The sequence below is a fragment of the Vulpes vulpes genome, chromosome 9 (genome assembly GCF_048418805.1).
Source record: "Vulpes vulpes isolate BD-2025 chromosome 9, VulVul3, whole genome shotgun sequence".
NCBI lineage: Eukaryota > Metazoa > Chordata > Mammalia > Carnivora > Canidae > Vulpes > Vulpes vulpes.
The window spans coordinates 46,901,455-46,910,208 of NC_132788.1; the positions used below are offsets into that span (position 1 = coordinate 46,901,455).

The following is an 8,754-nucleotide window of genomic DNA, read 5'->3' on the forward strand; positions in this document are numbered from 1 at the left end:
TCATTTCTTTGACCTCATGTTATTCTCAATGGCAGTCTATGGAGTTAGCACTCTCTTCTCCATGAGAAATGTTTATCTCTTGGCTTTCATGAAACCGACTCTTTAGGTTTCCTACTATCTCATCACCCCATTCTTTCTCAGTTCCTTTCCTGGCCAAAACACAAATATATCAAAACACAAAAACACAATATATCAAAACTTATGGCAGGCTAAGAAAGCAATGCCCAGAGGGAAATGTATAGCTTTAAATGCCTGTCTTAAAGAAAAGAAGATCTCAAATTAATAAACCTGACATTACAGAAATAAAAAGATTACAAAAGTATACTATGAAAAATTGTCAACAGTTTCTTTTTATTTTTTTTTAATTTTTATTTATTTATGATAGTCACACACACACAGAGAGAGAGAGAGAGAGAGGCAGAGACACAGGCAGAGGGAGAAGCAGGCTTCCTGCAAGGAGCCTGGTGCAGAACTCGATCCCAGACCCCAGGATCATTCCCTGAGCAAAAGGCATACCTCAACCACTGAGCCACCCAGCCTTCCCAGTCAACAGTTTGATAACTTAGATAAAATAGTCAATAGTTTGATAACTTAGATAAAATAAGCAAATTTCTAGAAAGACACAAACTATCAAAACTTAAGAGGAAATGAAAATTTCAAATGGACTTATAACAAATAAACAGACATAAAGAATAATATTAAAACTTACTACAAAGAATGCCTAGGTTCAAATGGCTTCACTGATGAATTCTGTCAAACATTAAAAAAAAGAATACCAATCCTTCACAAACTCAAAAATATTAGAAAACACTTCCAATTCATTCTGTATGGCCAATATTTTACTTTTGCTCAAATCAGAAAAAGACAACATAAATAAAATAAAATTACATCTCAATGTCTTGTGAATACAGAGGCAAAAATCCCCAGCAAAATTTTAGCAAACTAAATTCAGCAATATATAAAAGGACCATACACCTTTACCAAGGGGATTTATCTCAGGAATACAAAGTTGGTTCAAGATAGGAAAATCAATGTAATAGATCATTTTAATAAAATAAGAAATAAAAACATGATCAACTTAATAGATGTGGAAAAAGCAGTCAACAAAATCCAACACCCTTTCACAATTAAAAACACTCAACAAAGTAGGAATAGAAGCAAACCTCCTCAAACTGATAAAGAACATCAATGAAAAACCTACACCTAGAATCATACTTAATGGTGAAAACCTGGATTGTTTCTAAAATCAGAATCATAACAGAGATTTTTTTTTTCCTGATTTTGCCCCTTTTATTCCATGTTGTACTGTTTATATCCAGGGCAATTAGGCAACAAAAGAGAAGCAATAGACTTCCAAATTAGACAGGAAGAAATAAAACTATTTGTGTGCAATGTATAAATGATGACAGCAAAGAGGCAAAATACATGATCAGTATACAAAAAAATCAATTATTTCTATATATATGAACAATGAGCAATTTGAAAATGAAATTAAATAATCCCATATATAACACTGTGAAAAAGAAAAAAATTCTTAGATATATACTTAGCAAAAGAAATTTAAGAATTCTACATTGAAATCTACAAAGCATTACTGAAAGAAATCAGAAAAGATCTAAATGGAAAGATATCCCATATTCATGGACCACTAGACTTATTGTTAAAATATCAGAAATCCCAAAAGTGATCTTCAGATTCACTGGAATTCTTAAAATACTGTCTTTTAGCAGAAATTGTCAAGTTGATCTTAAATTCATATGGAAATCCAAAGGACCCAGTACAAGCAATCCTGGAAAAGGAGAACAAAGACGGAAAACTCATACTTCCAATTTTCAAGACTTATCACAAAACTACAGTAAACAAAACAATGTAGAATGATATAAGAATAGATATGTACATGGATTCAAAAGAACAGAGAATCCAGAAATAAACTCATCATGGCTGATTGTATTTCAAGGCTGCCAACATAATTCAAAGGGGAAGGAATAGTCTTTCAATGGTACTAAGACAACTGAGTACCCACATACAAAGTAATGAAGTTGGACTATCTCACTTATATACAAATGAAATCAAAATGGATCAAAAATCTAAATGTATGAGCTAAAACTATAAAACTGTTAGAAAGAAACAGAGGAGTAAATCTTCATGTCATTGGGTTAGTCAATGGTTTCTTAAATATTACACCAAAACACAAGTGAGAAAAGATTTTAAAAATAGATAAATTGAACTACATAAAGTTAAACCCTTTGTACTACAAGTGATACTACAAAAAAAGTGAAAATAGAACCTGCAGATTGGGAGAAAAGATTTGTAAATCATATGTAAACATCCTTACAAAATATATAAGGACTCTTAAAACTCAGTAATAAAAATATAAATGACATTAAAAAAAATTTATTTGAGAGAGAGAGCACAAGCAGGTGAAGGGGCAAAGGGAGAGGGAGAAGCAGACTCCCTGCTGAGCAGGGAGCCTGACATGGGGCTCCATCCCCCCCAACCCCCCAGGACTCTGGGATCATGACCTGAGCTGAAGGCAGATGCTTAAAAGACTAAGCCACCCAGGCACCCCTATAAATGACATTTTTAAATAGGCCAAGGATTTGAATAGACATTTCTCCAAAGAAAATATAAAATTGGCCAATAGCATATAAAAAGATGTTCAAGATTTTTAGTCATTAGGGACATACATATCAAAACTACAATGAGATACCACTTTCTACTCGCCAGGATGATTGGAACAATAACTTCAAAACAAAAACAAAAACCAGACAATATCAAGTGCTGATGAGAACACAGATAAACTAAAACCCTTCTTTTTTGTAGGCAGAAATGTAAAATAGTACAGGAACTTTTGAAAACTGTTTGCATTCCTCAAATTGTTACAAAGGAATATCACTTAATAAAAAGAGCAATGCTATACAGAACAGATGAATCTTGAAAACATACTAAGTGAAAGAAGCCAGTCACAAAAGACTACACAAGGTATGGTCCCATCCATTTAAATGCCTAGAACAGGTAATCTATAGAGACAGAGAGCATATTATTGATTGCCAACGGTTGGGAAAGGGACAAAGGGTAGTGACTACTGAATTGTATAAGATTTTCAGGGGAGGGTGACAAAATGTTCTAAAATTTTATTTTGGTGATGATTGCACAACTCTGTGAATATACTAGAACTATTGAATTGTATATTTTAAATAAGCAGATTTTGGGCAGCCCCGGTGGCTCAGAGGTTTAGCACCACCTTGGGCCCAGAGCCTGATCCTGAAGACCTGGGATCGAGTCCTGTGTCAGGCTCCCTGCATGGAGTCTGCTTCTCCCTCTGTCATTCTCTCTCTCTCTCTCTCTCTCTCTGTGTGTGTGTCTCTAATAAGTAAAAAAATAAAATCGTAAAAAAAATAAATAAAAGAAATAAAACTTTTAAACAAAGAATTAAATGAGCAGATTTTATGGTATGTGAATTACATCTTAATAAAGGTGAAAAAGTAATCTGGGAGCCAAATGCCACATATTTAAAGGGGAAAGACACAAGATTCCAAGATAAGATGCAAAGCAAGAAACATATGTCACTTAAAAATATTTCATCTGGGGGCACCTGGGTGGCTCAGTGGTGAGCGTCTACCTTTGGCTCAAGACATGATCCCAGGGTTCTGGGATTGAGTCCCACATGGGGAGTCCCGAAGGGAGCCTGCTTCTCCCACTGCCTGTGTCTCTGCCTCTCTCTGTGTCTCTCATGAATAAACAAAATCTTAAAAAGAAAAATTTCATCTGTTGGCAGCAAGGACTAAGAGTACATTAATCTTAATTTGAAATGTACTGATAATTCTTACACAAAAAATAATTCATAAATTATATGAAAGAGCTATATATTCATGGACCCCCTTCTTAAAAGATTTATAGGTAGAATGAAAATGAATTCAGTTATGAAAACACTGAAACCTTTCTCCTAGGGCTTGCATTGCATCCTCAAGAGACGTAAAGATTACATCATAATAAAGATGATTATAAAAGTAGAGGGAAGGTTGGGTTGAGGATTACATCTAAGTTTCCCCAAAACAGCAATTCCAGGTTATTGCCAAAATATCTATGAAGATATAGTACTTTAGGCAAAATATAGATATCCTAGTAAGATATTTTTTTATGTACAAGGAATTTCACCGGTTCGTATTTTTTTTTTAAGAAGACATGTTTTTAGGGCACTTCTAAGTTCACAGCAAAATTAAGCAGAAGGCATAGAGATTTCTACATACCCCTTGTCCCCACATATGCACAGCCTGCTGCACTAACATCCCACACCACAGTAGTATGTTTACTACAATCAGTGAACCTACATTAACATATCATTTCTACCCATAGTTAAAATTTTGGTTCACGCTTAGTGTTGTATATTCTCTGGGTTTGGGAAATGCATAATGGCATGTATCTGCTATTGTAGTATCATATAGGAGAGTTTCATTGCCCTAAAAATCCTTTGTGCTCTGCTTATTCCTCCCTCCCTCCCTACAAACTCTAGCAAACACTGATCCTTCTACTATCTGCACAGTTATGCCTTTCACAGAATGTCATAGAATTGTAATCATATAATGATTAGTCTTTCCATAAGCTTCTTTTACTTAGTAATATGCCTTTAAGCTCCCTCCACATCTTTTCAGGGTTTGATATAGCTCATTTCTTTTCAGCACTGCTTAATATCCCAACATCTAGGTGTACCACAGCTTATTTATCCATTCACTTTGCTTCTCCGTTTTGGCAGCTATAAATAAAGTTGTTATTAACATTTGTGTGCAGGTTTTTGTGTGGATGTAAGTTTACAGTTCATTAGGGGAAATGCTAAAGAGAGTGATTGCCGGATTATATACTAAGAGTATGTTTAGTTTTTATAGAAACTGCTAGAATTGTTTTAATTTAAAAACTGTGAGATTCACAGCCTGAGTGGCTCAGTCGGTTAAGCATTTGCCTTCAGCTCAGGTCATGATCCCAGGGTCCTGGGATCAAGCCGCCTGAGCCCCTGCATGGGGCTCCCTGCTCTCTGAGGAGGCTACTTCTCTCTCTCTCCCTTTGCCCCTACCCCTCACTCGTGTGCTCTCTCTCTCGTAAATGAATTTTTGTAATCGTTTTTTTAAAACCTGTAAGATTCAGACAGAAGTAATAAGTTTATGTAAAGGGGAAAACATCTGTTCTAAATCATATTGTCAGATGACAAGAACTCAAATTCTTTTTTTTATTTTTTTATTTTTATTTTTTATTTTTAAAGATTTCATTTATTTATTCATGAGAGATACAGAGAGAGAGCCAGAGACATAGGCAAAAGGAGAAGCAGGTTCCCTGCAGGAAGCCCAATGTGGGACTCGCTCCCTGAACCGCGGGATCCCGCCCTGAGCCAAAGGCAGATGCTCAACCACTGAGCCACTCGGGTGTCCCAAATTATTTTTTTAAGATTTTATTTATTTATTCATGAGAGACATAGAGAGAGGGAGAGGGAGAGGCAGAGGCAGAGGGAGAGGCAGGCTCCCTGCAGGGAGCCCGATGTGGGACTCCATCCTGGGACCGTGGGATCACGCCCTGAGCAGAAGGCAGACGCTCAACCGCTGCGCCACCCAGGCCTCCCAAGAACTCAAATTCTAAAAAAGTTTTAAGAGAGGGAAATTCTAACTTCAGACTTTTCTGTACAAGTGCTGTTGGTCATTTATGAAAGTGGAAGACAAATATTCTGGGAGATGCAAGGGCTCTGACAAGCTGTTACCCAGGTAATCTTTCAAATTCTACTTGAGATGAACTCCAAGTTTGATCAAGCAAATTAAGAATTCAAGCATGGAAAACTATTATGTAAGAAGAGGGGTGATAAATATCATTTTCCCTGTCCTGCCTGATTAGAACATAATCCTGCACTATAGGTTCTTTAGGACTCTGTACCTCCTGGATGACATTCGTCACAGTTGCTGGTGTATACATGTTGTTGTAACTGCTTGATCTGTCTGTCACCCTAACTACTAAAAAAACTACTTTTTTTCCAGTAATTTAAAGTTTATTCCAGCTATAATGCAGGTTATTCTGACTTTAAGGTAGCATCACATGGCATACTTCTGAGTCCATTCCCGAGATACTCTGTTGTATTTATCCCTGTTTGTTTTATAGATCCGTGCAATCTCTGGCACTAGGGGGTCATCTGGGTTTGGATCACATAGCAGTGAACAAATGGATAAAAGAACGTTAGAAATAGTTAAAGCAGGAGACCACTGTGATCTTACAATATCGAGACAAATGCTGCCATTACTGTAATATTTGGATGATAAATTCTTGTTGTAAATGCAACCTTAGGTGGTTTGAAGGGGTAGTCTGTAGGAAAATGCATTGTCAGAAAGAATACACCACCTTGGTATGGGTTGTCATTAGGTCCCATAATTGTGGCTTGTCAATGAAACTTATCATCCCCAACTGGACCTGCAGAACATTGTGCTGGAAGGTCACGGGCCAAATCACTAAATCGTGTGGTCCTTGCAAACAGGCAGTGCGTGCTATTTCTCACCTTTGTAGGTTTCCCTGCCAACAGGATGATGCTTGGCATGGGAGCAGATTCTCACTTCTTTGTGAAGAGAAAGAACCCAACATTTCTTCTGTTGTTATGCTTACCACGTCTTCACCCAAACGTAATTTATCTGTGACCTGTGTCTCCTTTGTTAATGCCTCAAGTACTGGACTAAGTTGCATTTATCCCAGCACCCTATACGTGTCTCTGCACAGTGCCCAGGCTAAATAGTCACCCAAGTCATATTTACTAAGTTATTGAACACAATCCCTTGCCACACTCTCTGTCACCTTTACCCCTGCCACACTATACAGTTAAAGGCCATATGCTTTTTCACACTTCCGTGCCTTTCTATACATTGCTTTAGCCTCTGATTCTTTGTCCCACTTCCTCTGCTTCATGAACTGCCAGAGCCATCCAGCCAGCTCCAGCACTGTCTCCTTTGTCAACATTCAAGCAGAACTTGCTTTTTCCACAGCAGTTTGACTATGTCATATTAAGATTATTTGCTCCTTTGTTTGCCTTGCACATGAAATGGTGGGCTTCTGAAGGCTATGATTTTTACTTTCCAACTTTGGGTGCCATGTTACCTAACTCATAGTAAATGCTCACTAAATAGTTGTTTTTTTAAAAAATGAACCTTCCAGGTCTGGTAAATACAGCTAAGTTCAAGGTTTGGGTCCATCACACTGAAATTTTCTGCCTTTTTGTTATGGTCATGAAGTTTTACTGCTTTCAAGCTCCTTCCTCTACACTGAAAGAAGAAAAGAGGAAAATCCTTGCATCTCAAACTTTTTAATTAATAGTTAAATCAAGAAATTCCCCTTATCAAAATTTCCCTTGGTCTATTATACTAGACTAATTTTCCCTGTCATGTGAAAGCCATAATTTTTGGTACTTAATGGACTTGTAATGGGAAGATTTAGTTAATCTTTTAAAATCTGGTTTTAGTTAATATATAATTTCTTAGCTATAGACACTATAGTTAGATTTGCTTGGTCTATAATTGGTCTCTTTTTTTTTTTTGAGTTATTTTTGCTGAGTTTTTTTGTTTGTTTTATTCCTCTCTTGAAAGAATGAGATAATCTAACTCCACCTGCCTATTGATGAGAGTTTTCATGTACAGTCATCTTTTAAGTAGCACTCCTGCTGAGAAACTGTTCGCATATAAGGGGAACTGAAGTATACAACCTTCCCTGAGAGAGCACAAACCATTGTGGATGGACAAAGGGATCTGAATAAAATGAGAAGCAACATAACCTAATAGACCCATGGGTCAAAATACGCTAAAAAGAATTCAAATTGCTATTAGAAATTCATCTGGAAAATATTCTACAGAGGTGAGTGCTTTCAATCTCACATAAAAGCATCCTATTAAAACAGGAAATGCCAAGGTATTACAAGAACAGCTACACCATTCCTTATAGCATAACCAAAATATAAATGTCCTAGAAAGCAGTCCTCAAATCCTATCTTTCACAATGTCAAATCCATTTTATTAAATTTGGAAAGTTTTAGAAGCAACAAACATTGGAGTAAGGATTGCTTAGGATACCACTTCTTTTACATAGGAAAAGGTAAAATATGTTGGCTTTTGCCTATAAATGCAAAAAACAGAAATGAGAAATTGAAGTTCCATTATTAATATCACCCAATTGCTATCACAATTATTACCGATATTTAATTACTGTAGTCACTTCTGATTTGACCTTTGTAAAGTAAAGCTACTAGAATAGGAGTTAGGGGTTCAGGAGCCTCATTGCAATGCTGCTATGTGCCCATAAGTAAATTATTTCATATTTTTGGGGGTTTCAGTTTCTCTAGTTATAGTTAAGAGATTGAATAAAATTATTCCAACTTTGGTCTTGTGTCTAAAGTTAGTTATATAAAAATGAGATTTAATCATGGAAATAACAAGATCTGGAAATAAGATGAAAATTTGACAAAAGTTGAGAGCATATTTGTCTTAAAAGTCAAAAAACAACATTCAATTCATTGTTTGCCATGTTACCATCCTTAGATAAGACTGGTGTTAAAGGCACAAAAAGAAAAATGGTAAAACTTTAAGCCAAGAAAGGCAAATAAATCGCTGATGGCATGGCAACACTACTTGATTGGTAGAGGCTGTCTAGAGAAGGCTATAGAGGGTTTTAAGCCAAGTCTGAGTTCAGGGGGAAGGAATGCTGTGATTTATTAGTCCTGTCTCCTGTAGGCTCAGAAGAGAAGAG

At 36.3% G+C, this 8,754-nt stretch overlaps 1 pseudogene; it reads right to left on the bottom strand.

Annotated features, from left to right (window-relative positions):
- Window positions 1-6,017: 6,017 nt before the first annotated feature.
- On the bottom strand, window positions 6,018-6,415 carry LOC112918566 (ubiquitin-conjugating enzyme E2 D3 pseudogene; annotated as a pseudogene).
- Window positions 6,416-8,754: the final 2,339 nt, after the last annotated feature.